General features: G+C 40.8%; 1 protein-coding gene across 2 annotated transcripts in view; it reads right to left on the bottom strand.

Annotated features, from left to right (window-relative positions):
* ANKRD55 (ankyrin repeat domain 55) overlaps positions 1–18,803 on the bottom strand; it is a 227,209-nt gene that overhangs the window by 120,643 nt on the left and 87,763 nt on the right. The window lies entirely within an intron of this gene.

Raw genomic sequence — 18,803 nt, 5'->3', positions numbered from 1 at the left:
TTTACATATTTGCTTAATATTATCTCTTTGTCTCTGTCTCTGTGTCTCTGTTCTCTCTGTTTCTCTCTCTCTTTCTTGTCCTATTAACATCAACACTGTATTATTTTGCTAAACTGTTTGAGTCAGTTGCAGACCTCACATTTATTTTACCCTTAAATATTTCAACACATTCCCCTCTAAGAACAAGGTCATTCTCTGACAAAGTCACATTATACAAAAAATCACATTGAGGAAAATTAACACTAATGCAATATTATTATCTATTATTCATTCTATTTTCAAATTTTTTCAATTATCCTAATAATGCCCTTTGTAGATTTTTTTTTTTTAAATCTGGGAGTAAATACAGAATCAAACATTGCATTTGGTTGTCATGTCTCTTTAGTTTCTTTTAATCAAGAATACTCACCAGCCAATTTTATTCCTGACATCGACATTTTTTTTGTGTCTAGGCCAGTTGTTGGGCAGAATGACTCTCATTTTGAATTGCCTGATTGTTTCCATTTTTAGTTCTTAAAAGAACTAGCTAAACTAATACTAGTATATTTCCTTGTAATTTAGAGGAAATTTTCGACATGATAAGGCGGAATTTTTTCCTTCTCTTACTCTTTTACATTTTCTGTTCATTATTTGATTTGGGAAATGTTTGCCCCCAGAGAGGCATTTATGCCTTATATTTTTTATGTCTCTGTCTGGATTAAGACAAGTTTATTTTCAGAGGCTTCTACATGGTCTTAAGGATGCATCTGAAGCATTTATTCTTGGTTTTGAGCTTGAGATTCTCCCTTGTTTCAATTCAGAAAACGGTAGAAAAAGTGCCCTAACCACAGTGTGGAAGAGACAGGAGGCGGGTGCCAGATGTTTCTCTCCTTGAAACACGGCCTAGCCTCTCTCACCTGGAAATTTGGAGCTTCTCATACTTCCCACACTGTGAGAACAGAAGGCACAGCAGTCCTGCGTGGACTTCCAGCCAGCCGTGCTGTCTGTATCCACACGTGTCCCTGGTCCCTGGGGTAAACCTGCCTTAGCCAAGAGAACTGGCTTGTGTTGGTCACCGGCAGCTACATACGGCTTGTGTGGATGAACCATGGAGGAACTTATTACGTATTTCCTACCCAGATGTCCTAGAACTGCTTAGCAGATATTGAATTAGGATTCCCTAAAAGAGTGTTGGAGGTTGGTAGCAGGGCACCCCTGGTGAGGTCTGCCATCTCCAGAGGGTCTTTGCGTCTATGCCAGGAGCCTCTTTTCTCCCTTTACCATGGGTGTGGATTTTGTCAGATCCTCACAAGGAGCCTACTGGGGCTGGGGAGTGCAGATGGTACCTAGCTCAGTTACCCTACAGTCAGCTTGTTTGTTGCCCACAGGGCTGTACCTCGCCTACCAGGCCATTTAAAGGAATAATATGGGAAGGAAGAGGACAGGATAGGAAAAAATGCTCTCTGGTAGCATAAACAGTGAATGGTTTTGAATCACCAGGAGATCCTACCTTCCCCTCAACTCTGTCTCAAGTATCATTCCATACCATACTGACAGACAAAGGAAAACTGGGCACTTGCCATGGGACCTAATGGCAAGTCTTCACTGTTTATTCTTTTTAGAATTTTATAGAGGACATGGAAAGGAACAACAGATGCAGGACAATAGTAGCCTGTTACCCCTAGTGACCTGGCATGAAATATTCATCATTACAATAACAATTGTAGTTGCCGTACAATAGTTATTCGATTAAATTCTCATAACACAGTGACAAGGTGAGATTGTAGTTCTCATTTAAAAGATGAAGGTGCTAATGCTCAGAGAGGAGCCTGTCCATGGCCATTCAGATGGGCAGTAGCAGGCTAGGATGCTGACCTATTTTTCCTCAACTGAAGAGTAACTACTCTACCATCACTCTCACTGCTTTTTTGAGGGGCTTTGTTCTGCTGACTTGAGAAGTGTCACAATGAATTTTCTATAATTTCTGTACCTGATCATTCCACCACCAACCCCATTATATCAAATGAAACTTCACAGCCAAAGGGCTTTTTCAGAGGACAGAGTACTTACTTGCCTTGGACTGTCGATAAAGATATAAATATAAGGAAATATATATCTTCATATGAAATTGGATTGTGTGTGTGTGTGTGTGTGTGTGTGTTACAAGTACATATCTCATACTAATGAGGATAGGGGTAGAGAAAGGCGAATCACAGTAATAATTGTTTTTAGCATCAATGCTTTCCCCAAATAATTAATTTCTACTGTTGGGTCTGCTGAATGATTTCAGCTGCTGGTGGCATAAAGCGTGTACTACATAGAGTCAGAAGATGGAATTGAAAGGAAGGTAATATAAGAGAGAAGGAGTCTCCCAAATATGAGATGGGCAGCAAGATAGGCCAGGGCTGCCTCTGTTCCCAGCTTTGAGACTCCCAGCTCAGCAGAGCTCCTGCTCTTGGCCTGTGGGATGGAAGGAGGGGGCCTGAAGCTGGGTTAGAGTTCTGGCCAGATCAGAGACTGAACTCCTCAACTGCTAAGGGAAAGGGATTCTTAGAGTTTGGAGCCTGGGAAGTTCATTTAGAGGGACTTCAGTATAAGAAAATGCTCTCCAGGGCTATCTTCATTCATCTTAGGCCTGTGCCTTCCCTGAAATTATATTCCTATGTTCTAATCTTTGGGGTCAAAAGACTAAACATACCATGTCTTAGCTTTCCACAGCACATTGGGGCACTGGCTTAACAGCAGTGATCGTTATTGCTGGAGACACTGAGGCAGTTTGAAATCTACAGCAGAAGTAGCAGGATGGACTCTCCATTTTCCATGCCTTTTCCAAAACAGTGTCCTAGGTGGCCGAAACACCAAATTGTTTTTGAAATAGATTCTGGACTCGAAGAGATTATTTTCAAGCTGTGTGACCTTGGCCCAAATTCTCAGCCTCTCTGAGCCTCAATATTCTCATCTGTAAAATGCAAAAAATAATGTCTCCTTTCCAAGCTCGTGACATTGAAATAACATAATATATGCCAAATGCCTAGGCCTGTTCCTAACGCACAGTGAGGGTTGATTTCCTTCCTCTCTCTATCTCCCTCATACCCATCCTTCCCTTTTTCCTTTTGTTATAGCTCATACTAGCACAGCATCAAAAACATTATCTGCTTTTTTATTTCTCCTGAAAAGACTGCAAATCTTGCACTGTCATTTGATAATGTTTATGAGAAATGTACCAAGGAATAGAACAGTCTCATCCTATCTAAGCACTTATTATAGCTCAGAAAAGGGGTCACATAGTCCAGCCCAGGTATGCATAGGTATACTCAGGCCAAAGAAGACCAAAAGTGCTAACAGAAGCCAAATAATTTCCCCACCAGGCAGAACCAAGGAGCTGAAGTTAAAAGAATAGGATGTTTCCCAGACATCTGTTTCTCTTGGGGTTCACAATGCTGATCCTGAATGCCTAATTGCTGGAGGCAACTCAAAAGAAATTTAATCAATGGAGGCAGAAACAAATCAGCAGACAAGCTGGCCCAAATGAGATGCCCTGCACTAGAATTCTGTAATTGCCTGAGTTGGATTCCCATCAGACAAGATACCCAATGAGATAGTGGAAAGCTTTTTATATCTGGAGTGAATAGGGATCCAGCGTAGGAAAATTACTAGAAAACTGAGGAAAGCCAAACAATGGTGAATATTTTAACGTAGCCCTGGGGTGAATTTTTGTTTCTGGTCCAAAGTTCTGTGTTTCTCTCAGTAAACCTGTAATAAGTGTGTAAGAGGAGGATAATAACAATGACTGTTGGAGCCTAGATGAAGGTACGTAAGAGGAGAAGTAAAATGTGTTCTAAATTAGAGCTGTATGTTTGATGATGTACATCTGGAGCTTTGTGGTTTTAAGAAGTAACTGCCCTAAAGTAAGACTGCCATGGGGCAGGGGGACGGTAAGTGATTCGAAGGCATTTCCAAAATAAGGCATGTAAAAGGCTTTTCTTTTCTTTTCAGCAAAGCTGAGCCCTCGAACAAGTGTATAAAACTCACTCTGAGCAAGACCCTCATCTGAATGTATAAATTTTGGTGTGACAGTTCAGAGCTTTAGAATTAGGCCATTGGAATCCCTAATCTTCCCATTACAAACAATATGGGTTTGGGCAAGATTCTTAGTCTCTCAAAGTTCTGATCTGTAAAATGTGGAAAATAATCCTTACCTCATAGGACTGTTTTGAGGTTTAAACAGATAATGTTTTTGTTTGAAGCTTTGTTTTATTCAAAGAACTAGACTCGTTTCTTCTGAACATCTCTCTCCATGTCTCTCTTCCAACACCTCAAATTTCTTTTTCATCATTCCTTTTTGATTGATCAGCAAATATTGACCAAGCACCCACCGTACATTCTAACCCCCACATAGCCTTCCTGAAATCAAAGTAAACATCAAATCCCTGTTCCTATTCTAAAGCGAAGAAGTCATGGGGAGATATCAGGAGGTGGGTGGTAGGGCTGGAGCTGGCTCAAACTGAGACACAGATGAAACTGGGCTTTGGCATTCTGCTGCCTCTCCTGCAAGTATAAACTGGTTTCTTCCTGGGGCAGGCACTGTTTATGGCCTACTCAATGCCATTCACTCTGCATTTCACTCCCCGATTTTGTAATAGGTGGGTTTGCCTTGTTCTTGGGAAAGGTAGGCCCTTCCCCCAACCCCAGGAGAGTGTGTCATCATTGCTCTAAGCCAAGGGTAACCCCTTCCCATTTTGCCAGTGATTCGTTTAAGGGAGGCAAGTTATCCAGTTCTGACAATCAGGTGCAAAAAGTCTGAAACCTGCTGAAACCTGCTACAAATTTCATTTTCCTTGTAAAAAGTACAGATGTGGCTTTCAAAGCTTCTTCCTTTTCCTTCCATTTTCAAAGTGAAAGTGATGTCTGAAATTGCGGGAGCTATTTTGGGGCCCTGAAGCAATAAGTACAAGAATAAAAAGCCAATAATCAAACATGGAGACTCTGGGGGACAGAAGACAGAAAAAGCCTGGATTCTTGATGATATGATAGAGCCCGGAGCTGCTAAATTTCTTATTAGGTGAGATACATAAATGTCTTTATTGCTTAAGTCACTCTTAATTGGGTTTTATGTTACTTGCAACTAAAAGCATTCCTATCAGATATTCTTTTATTTTGAACAGCACCTCTTTCTGAAGTGAACGTACTACAACCTTCCTTGTGGCCCAATTCCTATCTTTATTTCCAGCTGGCTGCAAGGATCCCTGCTTAGGTATTTCTAGGGATTATAGTATTAGCTAGACTTAAGGTATGATTTCATCAAAGAGTATTTGCATTTTAACAAAGGATTCCTGTGACGAGAAAACTTTCCTAGAGACAAAGTCATAAAACCATGATGGCGGAAAGACAGGTTGGGGGATAGGTACTTTGCAGAGGACGGGGACCCTTATTTCTGCCCCTTCTGCCCAGCATATAAGTGACCACCTGGTTTACCTATGCGTGTTCCCCAGAGCCTTGCTACTAAAAGTTTAGTCCACCAGCAGTTGAGGACTTTTAAAAATGCAAAATTTCATGCCCAGGTCTACTGAATCAGAGCCTACATTTTAACAAAGACTGCCAAATGATTCATGTACATTCAAGTTTGAGAAGCACGTCCCCAGAGGACACAGAATTGCTAAAATTAGAAATAAGCTCAATTTTCTAGTACCGGGTGTTGAGTTGGCAAGGCACAATGTAATAAGAAAAAACTCTTACATAGTCTTTTCATCTGGTTGTAGAGATTTGGGGTAGATCAGATGTGTTGGATAAAGAAACATAATTCAGAGACATCTAAACATGGAGACCGAAACTACCCAGCACAATCAAACATGTTTATATCTTATTTCTAAAAGAGACATAAGTTGTGAAGAAATTGAGAGCCAGAGATGGAAATAGTGTGGTCTCAGAAGGGCCTACTGGAGCTGAACGTGTTGTCACATTATAGGCCCTCAGTTAGGTTGCTCCCTCAGAGACTCGGAATCTCATTACAGGGAGTGCCTGGTAATTGGGCTGTAAGAATTATCCACACCAATAAAAATAAACATTGGTTTGTATGAGACACAAGGATGTCAAAAATTAATTTACATGAAATATATAGCCATCACCTGGACAGAAAAGCTCCTCTTGGCCTAGTCCAGAGAATTTTCTCATGGTAAGAAGCTTCATAGGATCCCAAGTCATCCTGATTTATCAGGAGACATCCCTATACCAGGGACTGGAATACTTTAAAGTCCCTAGAATAAGATCATTTTCTCCCTAGGACAGACTTACATGGGAGGTAAAATTAAAACGAGAAGGATGCTTTATGTGCATGGAATCGAGATAATGAGGAATCAAGATAAGGAGCTTTGGACGAATATGTATTAAGAGTACCAGGCTGAGCTAGCCAGCCATAGCCATCTCACTATGGGGACAGTTTTAATAAATGCCAGTAGCAAAGACTCCTCGTCCCTGAATAGTTTCAGCTGATATTCATCCCACCATTTTCTGAACTTCTATGTTATTTCATTATATCTTCTATGATTTTAGTCAAGTTATAATCAATAGTGTTTCCTGGGGAACATGCTATCTTTTTCAAGTGAGTTGTATATCCTTCTTCCAGTCTAATATGTGTTGATCTTACCATTTAAAATGCAGAAGTCAACATCATTTCACTCAGTTCCCAGTTCTTAGGAGGCATCTCATGGTTGCCATCAAATACTAGTATAGTATAGACAACAAGGTATATTCACAGTTCTACTTATTGTCATTAATAGGTGCTGTGGGGGTACAGTATCATGGTCCCCAACTTGTATGCCTCCACAGGAATGTGTCAAATTAACCCATCCCCTCAATCCTTGGGAATGCAGGCAGATTCTGAGTGGCTATTTCCTCCCCACAACAGCATGTTAAAAACCACAATAACTTCTGTGTGTGTCAGAACATGAAAACGGCTGGAAAACCCTAGTACGGTGGACTGACCCTTAAAGTCAGGGTACCACGAGCTATATAGGCAACATTTTGCAGTCACTACACTCTCTGAATCTCAATATCTGAGATGGTGGACCAAAGCTGACTCAACACTGAACTCACAAGTTTGTGTACATTCACTTAGTGTCTTAGTTCATTCGGGCTGATATATCAAAAATACCATAAACTGGGTGGCTTATAAACAAAAAAACTTATTTCTCACAGTTCTGGAGGCAAGTCCCTCCAAGCCCTCAGATGATGACAAGCTTTTTTTCCCTCATGGAGCTGGGCAGCTATTTTGATAAGGCCCCTCTAAACACTAGTGATACTGTGAACCTTTTTCAGAAACCACAGGGAAAATGATCCCACAATCAATTATCATGTAGGCACTCTTCACTTGTCAGAGAATTTGGCGTGTCCTTGGGTGCTGCGTTCCAGCTCGGGATCTCTACTCTTCAGATTAAAAAGTCATTATGACTCTGTTTATTTTAGAAAAGATTAATGGCTCCCCTTCCTCATTTCTCAAGAACAGACTTTCCTCTGTCTAGAGTGAGTCATTAAATATATCGGCTCAGCCACTCTGGCTGCAAGATTACAGATATAAAATAATTTGATTTGGACAAAAAACAGCTGGAGCTTTCCTTATGATATTGAGTCTACAATCACATGTGGAAAGAGACAGAGAGGAAGTGTGACCAGGAAAGGTTCCATGATGGTCAGAAAGACACAAGCCCTCCGCTCTAATCAGCAATCTTCCCAAGACCCTCCGACTTGTTGCCTTCACTAAGATGTCTCTCAATTAATCCACATTAAGTCAGTTGAACCCAGTTCAACCAACTCTTCCAAGCTACTCCCATGAACACTATGGAATATAAAAAAGTGAACAAGAAGGAATATTTATGCTCAGGAAGTTTATGGTCTACCAGTGGTGGTTAAACAAAACCCACAAAAGACCAAGACTGATTGTAGTAAGTGCTATGGTGTTTGAAAAAAGGGAGCATAGAAAGGCAAGCTCAGTCCTTAGACGTGACTTTCTTTTGGAGGAGGTGGTATTAGAGCTCATCTTGAAGTACCTTGTCTGGTTGTGTGTGTGTGTGTGTGTGTGTGTGTGTGTGTGTGTACGTGTGCGCACACGCACGCACATTAGATCACACACACATGTACATACAGGTGTGCGGGGGTTAACCAGAGGGGAGGTAAAACATTCCAGGAAAAGATACCTTATTAAGTAAACACGTGGAGGCAGAGAATTGCAGTGTATGGATAATGTGTGGGAAAATTGGAGTTGGAGGGGGTTTTAGGTCCAAACATTCACAAACTTTGATGTGTGTTAGATCCACCTGGGTAACTTGTGAAAAAATCATCAGTCTGGGTCTCCTTCCTGGATTTTATAAGCTAGGCCTCCAGGACTTGGAGATGTTAATAATTAACTAGGGTTATACTGCTTGTTAATTAGCAATTGAACCAGCCGAAGTACCTGTTTTTAGAAAAGGACAAGAATTTTTTTTTTTTTAAGGGACCTGAGGTATAGGATTTGTGAAGGGAGTTATAAGAGAGAAGACAAGAAAAGTAAGTTGGACTCAAATTATAGATTAGAGGAAAAGTTAAGAAAATTGAAATATTTCTATTGGTATATGGAGTTATTGAAAGTTTCAGAGGAAGAAGGGACATTGTTAAAGTAATCAGAGATGTGGTCTAGGAACAAAATTTACAAATCAGCCTGTTGGCTAGAGATAGGATTTCAACTTGCTTACAGGTTTCATGTCTTCCTAGTCATCTAGGCCCTCTTACCCTCATCTGTAGCACGTTTCCCTTAGGCCCGTAGAGGCAGGATTTTTTCTTCCTCCTCATATAATAAATGGTAACGTATCTATGAGAAAATATCACTTCATCAAGCATGTTTCAAAATAGCTCATTGAACCCCAAGGATGCAGAGTCAGTGAGAGGGATGTAAATGTTCATCCTGCTCCCAGCCCAAGGACAATATATGTCAATCCTCCCCGGTCCCCCTCTGTGGTAAAAGTTATAGCCCCAAGTCTACAGCTGAGGATAAAGGGAGACTGTAGATGGATGACCACAATGCTTCACAATGGCCAGGACAACAAATCAGGCATCTACTTTACAGATATTGGGCCTCTCGGCAACTTCGCGAATAGATGCAGAGCCAGGGACTCAGAACTGTGTTGCTTCTGAAGGCCTGGGGGGTCTGGAAGCCTAGGAGCTTTGTGGTCTGAACCCTGTTTAGGGCTACCTTGCTTATTGCAAGCTGAGAGGGAGGGATGAGAAAGGTGCTTGAAACCTGACCTCCCTTTAGCACAACAGGTATTTATTTATACCAGTCAATGCTGGCCTTGGGAACACAACTACTGTGGCCTGAATGGCTGCTCAGTGCATACAGCACCTGTTTTCTCATACCTTCTCCATGAGTCAGATCCCCCCAGCCTTTAATCCTAATTTGTCCTCCTTTTTGTCTTCTGGGAGTAAAATACAGTTTCAACAGAAAGATTAAACAAAGATACAAATGGAAGCACTCCTTAGAGGAGAAAGCTCTAGATTATAATTAAAATGTTGGCAACATTATTGATGCCAGAGTAACTATCACCTTGGAATAAAAATTGGGCTAAAATAATCCAGTATGAGGAAAATCTTTTTAAAGAATTATCTACACCATGTATAAATTCATCTGCATTTTGCGTGAATGGCAGAAGGTCAGAAGTAACATACCTTTTGTTACACTTTGCTCAAATGCTGTGTTTCTCTATGAGAGATGCTATTAGTAATTTGGGAATTCAGCGTTATGCACAATTTTCCCACATTGCAAGACACTTAGCATTTCTGGCTCTTCCCCTATGTGCCAGGAACACTCCTCAGTCATTGTAAAGCTAAAATATCTCAAGAGGGCATTGCATAAATTATTTTCTTTAATCAGCATGAGTTAAAATATTGGTAACCTCTTCAGATGATGATCTGAAGCTCCAAATGGATTCCTGGCTCTTTCACATGGCTAGTGAGGGGGTGCTGCTCGCTCTCAAACCCCAGTAGGCTAACTTTGGGTTCAGTTCCCTTTCCAAAATATTATGCTGTTTTTCAATAGAGGCAGAGACTCAGACTTGATTTTAATCGACTAATAAATACATGCAACTGAACTTTTGTTGTTATTATTTAATGTCTAGCTACCTTCTAAGGAGCATGGATCTTGTTAAACAGAGGACACTTTGTTCTGTGGGGTCTTTGATGGAGGGTTAGAAGTAGGATCTAAGGGGAACTAAGTTAGTTTGCCTAACGGAGGGATATGATAATAGAACTCCCAGGGACAATAAGAGAGGGAAGGGAATAGGAGATAGAAACACTAGACCTTGTGAGATCTGGAGTTATAGGACATGACCCGCCCATGCACTCTTACCAATGAGTCCCAAATCTTTGCAGTTCATGAAACGTTTAGAGAAAAAAAAAATTGGGGGGACGGTATAAAATGGTGAAAGGCTGAATATTACATGTGGGTTGTATTACACATGGACCCAGAAGCCATAGAAGTATAAACTCCTCTGAGAATCAGCAGAAATCAAGGGTGCGGCTTGGGATTTTCACAGATGTGGAACCAGTTAATTTACCCAGACATCTGAGATCACGGGAATACCAGTTCACATCTGCATCGTAGGCAATTTAAGTGAGGGTTGAAACATTGCTGGGTTCTAGCATACTTTCCAGGTATTACAAGGAGGAGAACTAATATGTATCAGAGAAACTTTTCCAAAGGCAATCTAAAGATTTCTCTTCTTATTTAAGAAAATTCAAGTGACTAATCATTTCCTTCTCAGCCAGGTTAAGACCATAAGAGGCATTCTCTGAATAGAGTTAAAATTGGTGAATGTGGGACATAATGAAAACCCAGCAACAAATGCCTTGAAGCCGTATTCAGCTAGTGGCTCCAGAACTGTCACTTTCATAAGCAGGGAGAAGCCAACCATTTCAAATAATTTTCTGTAATAAGCAGAGAACGTTTAGTTATGTAACTCTAGATTTTACAAAAATGACAAAATGACACAGAATAACTGAATCTACGTATGAAATGGAGATCAAATGTTAAGCACAATTATTATCCACTTAACAACTATTATACATGAAGATTATCATATAAGCATCCAGTTTGTTCTCGGTAAAGACTTGGTGAGAGACCTGGCTTGTATTCCTTTAAACACGCCAGTCTGTTCTTTTCTTGCTGGTCTCCTCTGGTTTGCTGCCTTCTTGTATTCAAAACCTTTTGCTGCTTGGAAGTGTCCCTTATCTTTGAATGTGCGCTAATCTTTATGTGAGAAGCAGGAGATGGTGTCCCCTGAGTGCCTGCTGAGCCCTGCAGCCGAGAGTCTCACTGAGAACAGTGCTTGAGTCGGGAGAAGTCTCATGTGTTCTAGGACACTGGTACCACCAAGGCTCCCAGTGTTCCAAACACTTTAGAGAGGAAGATAAAAGAAAAAAACAGTGACGGTAAATTTTGTGTTACCTTCTGCTACCCTGAGGCTTCCACAGGAGGGTCTCTCAATTCTTCTTGCTCACATTCCCACTCTTCTAGTCCAACCTCTTGCCCTAAGGCAGGCTTTGGCCTGACATATCTCAGACACAATTAGTCAGTGGTTGACTTTCATTCAAATAGTAATAAAAAATCAGAAGGGCATTGTGTTCTTTGAAGATGAACTTGATAGGCATGAAATTTCAAAAGAAATTTTGCACGCATGAAGCCTGGGGGCCTCAGTGGCCTCTCTCTTATTACTAGACAGAGCTTGCTTGTCACAGTCAGTACAGAAGGAAGAAACTCTACCCGAATTTCACTCTTCCCTTAGTGGCTCCGGATTTCTACTGCTACCCATTTAGAATTCAGTATTTTTAAAGAAAATGCCATAGAATAGAACAGCTACTGCTCAAGTAGGCAATTCTCAGGGTCCCAGAATTTAAACGGGTTCTAGACATCACACTCACACAGTATTCAGGGACATGTGTAAGGCCCACCAAACAGTTTTATTAACTGAGTGCTATTTACAGAATGCAATCAGAGTCCCAAAATTTCAAGAAAAAACACAACATTAAACTAAATATCTTCAGCTAAATCAACCCTCCATACTTGCAAGTGGTAGGTACTTCGCCTGTTGGTTAACTACCTCTGGAAGGTAGATCCCCTGAATGGGGTATTTTAATGCAACTACATCATAATGTTCATATTGAAGTATTTTAAAATAAAATTCCACACAGACAATATAACACATAGAAACAGATGAAAGGCAACAGTGAGTAAGCTAGAGTTGGAAGTAAGAGAAACAGTCTTGATTTACTAACTTTCTGCATTGTCTTCAAGAACAGTAGGTGCTAAGTTCCACGTAAAAACAAGCTCTCTTTGATTTATTTAGCAAGAAATAAACCTTAATTGGACGCTTTCTAAATCTTTTTATTTTGAAGACTACGATTTCACTGGCCCAGAAGTATCCAGAATAAATCAGACAACTGTATCCATGGCTTTCAGAACTTTAGAAGGAAAATTTGAGGCAAGTGTCACAGAAATGAGTTTATTCTATCCAGTTCTGCATCTCCACTCTCCTTCAATGATGTTGAAAAGCAACAAAACAAAACAAAAACAAACAAACAAAAGCTCTAGTATAGTAACATCTAAAGGTGAAGAAGCATATTTCAAGTGTGTTATCAAAATTCCATTGATTAACAGAAAAATGTTACTGATAAATCTTGGCTGAAAGGTAACAGTTTACCAGTTTTTTAGGACATTCTCCCTAAAGTATAAAATTATACTTCTTGCTGACTAAAATTTTTTGTAAGATGTCTCAAATCCTTTACAGAACAACGTGGAATATAAATGAAACACACATGTACATATGTGTACATACATATAAAATTGTAATTCTCATTGTTATTTTATTTTAATACAAGTTTTAAAGTTAAAATGAGGCAATTAAAATCTTAAAATAATTTCACATGAAACCTTGATAGTTTTGAAATGATGCCTTTTATTGAACACCAAGTAACCTAAACTTTGAGATTAAATCTTTTCTCTAGAACAAAATTCCATGAGTCTTTCCTATTTTGAGTCCTTTTTTGGAACAAGATGGGGTGGAAATACACGTAATAATAATAACAACAAAATAATATAAAAGTAAATAAATGAATGCCTTGATCTTATGAAATAGCTCCACCAACCTACAAGAACTTCATTTCGCTAGGCTTTCTTTCAGCACATTGATTTCCTATGTTGCATGGCTTCTGAAAAATGGCAGAAGTAAATCAAGGTGCAATACAAAAGGTAATAAAGGCAAGACCAGTGATTGTGTTTCTGGTTTCGCTAAGCTAAGACATTAGCAGACCCTGGCATTAATTACTTGGTATTAAAATAATTTTTTTGAAGCATCAATTTTTTTTTTTTTTTTAAGAAACAAAACTCTTATAGCTAGAGGGGCAGGATGTGCACAGATTATGTACAGGGCCTGTATGGAGGTCTGTATTGCCTGAATGATATAGCGGAGGGCACCGGAAAATGCATCTGTTTTCAGAATATCTTCTTTACTACCCTGTCATGGTTGCCTGAGTTTCTACCATTAAAGATTTTATTTATTAGATTTAAGATAGTGATTTTCTAACTCATTTAAGCTGCAACACTCTTCTATTTAATAAAATTTTATTCAGAGGTCTAATAAATAAAGCATAAAAGCAGAGATGCTGTAGATGATCCATTGAATCAGCCCCTTATTCCTTCTGAAGCACTACTGCAAACTGATAAGGCTCGTTGAGGCACATTTGAAAAACCACTGAGTTAAGACAGCTTCACAATTGATGTGCACAAAGGGTTATAGAAGTTGGGAGGTATCGACTCCTTCAGCCCTCAGTGGTAGAGATTGGGGGACAGGTGGAGTTGTGGTCTGGCTCACCCTTTGTGGCCCATTGTCTCTCGCCTGTATTTATCACTGTGTACAGTAAAGTTATTGTCATTTTCTCTGTGTGCCAGACATAAAAAAAGCTTAAGAAGCCATAGGTTAGGGCCTCATTTTCTGATAGAGGTTATCACACCAAATTATTACTGGTTATTAATACATTTCATCAATGTTTCTGATGAACTTTTTTCCTGTCAATTCTCTATGGAAAGGAAATATATATCAAGCACATCTTAATAGGGGAGATGATGAAAATACGGGTTATAAGCCAGCCTTCTCAGGAAGGAAAGAGTAGAGTGGGAAGCCATAGGAGATGGCCAGAAGTGGAATTCGGATAGCATGGAGCTGGAGGGTACAACACTAAGACGAGAGAGAAAGGATGCTCTGAGAAGAATGGGGAGGCCCAGGGCCATTCTCTCCCACCTGATGAGGACAGCCTGCCTGTGTCGAGATCACACATGCAAACGAATTTTGTTTCTGAGAGAGATTCTTCACTGTGTAAGCGCTCATTTGTGAGAGCCAGATATGTGGATTATTCACCTGGAAGAAGACAGACTTGGGTTTCAAAAGGGTTGATGAGTAATTCCAAGTGGGAACCCATCGCAAAGGAGACAGGCCCTGACAGTCTCCCACTGAAGAAACAAAGCTTCTTCCCAGCGTCCTGTCCTCGGCGTCCTGTCCTCTTCTTCTGTTTCTCAACGTCTTTTCCCATGGTTCTGACTCACAAGTGTCAGCCACTGGAGCGGCTCCCCATCTCCCAGCCCTTAGAGATCTCATTGTGAGCGCTTTCTTCTCATCTCCATCCACTTAGTGCTGGGCACCCATCCAGACACGATCCACTTTTCCAAAGGCGCCCCCTGAGGTGCAGCTTCCTGGCAGGCACCTTCCACAGGCAAAAATGATTTGCCTCTGAGGACCGATGCGCCAGACGGACAATCCGAGGTTTATGGTTTTCCAGCAAGGGGTTTCACAAAGCTTTGCCAATTCCCCTCTTGCCATTGGCCAATTCCCTTTCACTGGCTCTCCCTGCCTGTCATCTGCTTTGTCAGCCAAATCCCCTTTCATTTTTCTCAGCTTCATCTTGGACTCAGGCCTAGTAAGGCCTGTCAAGAAGATTCCTGACGTATGAAGTTTTATGTCTCTGCCACCACCATCCTGAGAGGCATTGCTTGTTCTTCACCTCTGTGATACGTTTCAGAGGAGTGCACTCTCATGGCTTAAGTGGGGTATGTCTGACCCGGCACCAAGAGGATAAGAGCACACATAATTATTTTCAAATGGGAATTTGAATCGAAACGTGGAGCAATGGAAATAGAATCCTCAGGAGAATTTCGGGGGAAGGGAAAAATGAGTGAAGGGAAAACTAAAAAAAAAGATTGTCCTTGTAAAAAATGGGAAATCTCTTTAGGGAGAGTCAAAAATTTCACTCCAAATGGCACACTTGTTTTGGAATCAGGAAGCCTTGATTTTTAAAAAATCTACTCTTCACCCAAATCCTTCTGAATATTCGGGGCCTGTCCAAAATTCACTTAAAAAAAAAAGCCAAATTACTCATTTTTTCAGCATGATCCCTCCGTGTATGAGAGTATGCAGCTTGCCATTGCTTGCACACAACTCTGTATCCATCCCAGGGACTTGCCAAATGCAGTTCTCTTCCCAAAAAATGACCCTGGCACCTATTTGGGTTTTTATTTATTTGTTTAATCTAATATTTATAGAGGCTTACTAGGTGCCAAGCACTTTACATACATTGGCTCATTTAATTCTCATAACGACCCTATGATAAATATTTCATTATTGTTTCCAATTGAGGATGATAACGTGAGGAAATGAACTGAAAAAGTTTGAGCCATTTGCTCAAGGACACACAGCTATTACTAAGTGACAGAAACAGAATTCTAATTCAGGTATGTCTGACCACAGAGCTCAAGCTCTGATCTAGTTAAAACTCTCATCGTCTCCTCCTTTGCTGAATGGTCTTAATGAGTTTAACTTTTAAACTACTTTGCAGTTTGGGGATAGGAATGCCCACCACACAGTTAGACTCAGAAAATACAACTCTCAAGCCCACTCCTGTTCAGATCAGCAGGAAAACCAATCTCTCTTAGTGGAGTCCCTTGAGGCAGGGACATCTTCGGCAGCCAGGCACCAGTCCTTCTGTGGAAGCTGGAGGCAGCTGAAGCCCAGGGGTCTACAGAAGTTGTCTTCTTGCACAGCCCAGAGTGCATGCTTCCTGGAGAGGTGGTGTGGCTGGGCTCTGGATCTAGGCTGTCATGAGTCAATGCACATAGCTTTCTGGGCTGTAACAGTTCTTTAGAAGAAAAGGAAGATGATTCCCTCATCTCCCCACCTCTCTACCCCCCTCCCCCCACACACTCTTTGGTGCTACTCTCAGTCACGAGGGTTCCACATCAACCTTGGGCTGACTAGCATGATACTGTCTTCGTTGTGCCAAGTCACATCCCAAGACTCCAGACTTCCACCTAGAGGACAGGTTCCTCTGCTATTCTTTCATTCAGCTGCTCAAAGCAGTGACCAGCCCTCCCTTCCGTCTCATTCTTCCTTCAAAGTACATATGGCAGTTTTGTTTCAGGAGCTTTCTTGCTTTCCTTGTCCTTGGGTTATGACACCCACTGGCCCTTCGTTCACCTCGACAGATTTCAATAACTTTGACTCTCAGGGCAGAGGTACTGGGGCTTTTGCACCTTCTCTTATCGAAGCTCCATCGGGTGCTAAGGCAAGTCTGCACCCACCACTCTCAGAGAAATTCTAGTAGTGCTTTTCAAAAGTCTTAAAATAGTCAAGCTTCACCTCTCTCCGTTACGATCATAACTCCATTCTCAGAGTAAGCTTTTGCTTCTGCCACTTGGCTCTCAGATTAATTTGGCCCCACAAGCAACTTGGAGGCTTGAAGTTTGCGAGTGCCTCCACGGCTGTTAGTAACCCTCAGAGCCCAGTAACTGGTGTTCACAGACTAGAACCCTGGAACTGTCTAGTTCTTTTGTCCCTTTTCCTTTTCTTAGCATCGTTGGGGACAAGGATGAGTATTATTGGCAAGGCTGTTTGGACTCTTCAAATGAGAGATGTCAAAGGCAGGATCCTGTGGGGGTTGTAATTATTTTATTCTCAACCACCCTGCAGCCTTTCTGTACCGGACCTCTGAGTCATGTTTCTAACAAGTCTGTCTTCATCTGCATCCCCAACAGACCCAGGGAGTAGAGACTGGAAACTTACAGTGAGCCTGAAATGGTTCAGAGTCTTTTAAAGGAGCTGATTAGCATAGCATTAGGGAGAGATTCCCTTCCCCTCTATGCTCTCCTTTTATCAAATCCCATTGGCCTCAGCAGGCCAGCCAGCTCCCAGCCTCCTGGCCCAGCTGCTACTTCCTTCCTAGGCAAGTAGGGGCATCGTGTTAGGGAGGGAGATGGACTAAACGTCTCTCTAACCTGTGCATTCAGCCTGCTCTTACCATATCCGCCATGGTAGCTTCTGCAATGCCAAGGCTACAATGTAAGATGTTCTTTCCCCCTTTGAGTACTACATTTTAAACACAGCAAGCCATTGTGAAGAGACACAGATAATAAAAGTTACCATTTCTTAAGTGAAACGTTGTCAGGCACTTATATACAGTGTCTTATTTAATCCTCACAAAAACACTGCAAAGGAGATTTTATTTTATTTTCCTAAATAGGAAATTAAGGATGAACAAGACACACCTAGTGAATCACTTATCTAGCACATGATGGAGCAGGAACTTGAATCTGAAGTCCATCGTCCTTCTACTCCTTGCCTCTCCCTAATAGGTTGTGGCCTGTGGCCTGGGAAATGGTCTTCCCTTGGGGAAATTAGCCAAGGCAGAATCAGCCTTATTGAGTATTCTTTTTATCTATTGAAAAATATGAAAAAGATAAACTCAGGTATTATAATATCATACTTGATATTATAATGTCATTTCAGTGGATGCTACAAATTTTAAAACACAACTAAGCACTCCTCAATGTAATTAATTCGCTCATTTTCTTCTCTAAGTATGAGTGAAGCCTGAATTTTTTACTAGTTCTCAGATTTTGGGTTTGGAACCTCCTCCAGTTTCTCTGTATCTCTAGAATGTTCTGTAGTTTCAGTGTCACCATCACACTGTCAGGCATCGCTATAGTTCTTTAATGGTGGCAAAAGGTACACACTGCAGGGCTGGCCCGTGGGCTCAAAGCCTGACTGACTGCCACTTATTGAGGGCGAATCACCTCATTGGATTATTGTAAAGATTAAATGAGTTACTAGATTCGAAGTGTTTAGAATAGGTAGACCTCAAGAATTTTAATTATTATTTTAAGTACTGTTCTCAAGTGTTCTAGAAAAAGAAACATGTCCGTGATTGCATCGCTCGGCGGCAAGTAGAAGACAACCCATGTGTCGTCCACTTGAGGGAGCTTTGCCATTTCTGGGAGGACAGCTGAGAAGCCCCATCTTTGGGCAGAGACAGAATTAGTGTGGATAATAGAAGAGTGTTGCTTAGCATTATAATGAGACAGGACTCAAAGGAGAGGGAGACCCCTTTGATCCATCTCTGTCTTTTATAATAAAAGTTATCTTATTTTAATAAAAAGAAAGAATCAAAATACTGTCTTGCTAGAGTGAGGAGGCATTTCTAATTTCAGCAGCATGGTTCCCACCGTGGAAAGGAAACTATTTTATATGGGAAGAAAATAAAAATATTAGCAGTGGTTGTCTCTGGATAGTAAGACTACTATAAATAATTTTATTTAGCTTTAGGAGCACTTCTCAATAATATCTAAAATCTTTGATGAATATACTTTACTCTCTCAATAAAAAAGTTATAAAAAGCAAAGTTACAGGAATTGTATACATCAATGGCCAAGGTTCCTTTAAGCTTGTCTATTCTCTGTCAACAATGCTTTTGATAATAGT

This window comes from Rousettus aegyptiacus, unplaced genomic scaffold, assembly GCF_014176215.1.
Source record: "Rousettus aegyptiacus isolate mRouAeg1 unplaced genomic scaffold, mRouAeg1.p scaffold_m13_p_8, whole genome shotgun sequence".
In the NCBI taxonomy this organism is placed as follows: Eukaryota; Metazoa; Chordata; class Mammalia; order Chiroptera; family Pteropodidae; genus Rousettus; species Rousettus aegyptiacus.
The sequence above is the reverse complement of the archived record's forward strand: the minus strand, read 5'-3'. Positions and strand labels throughout refer to the sequence as shown.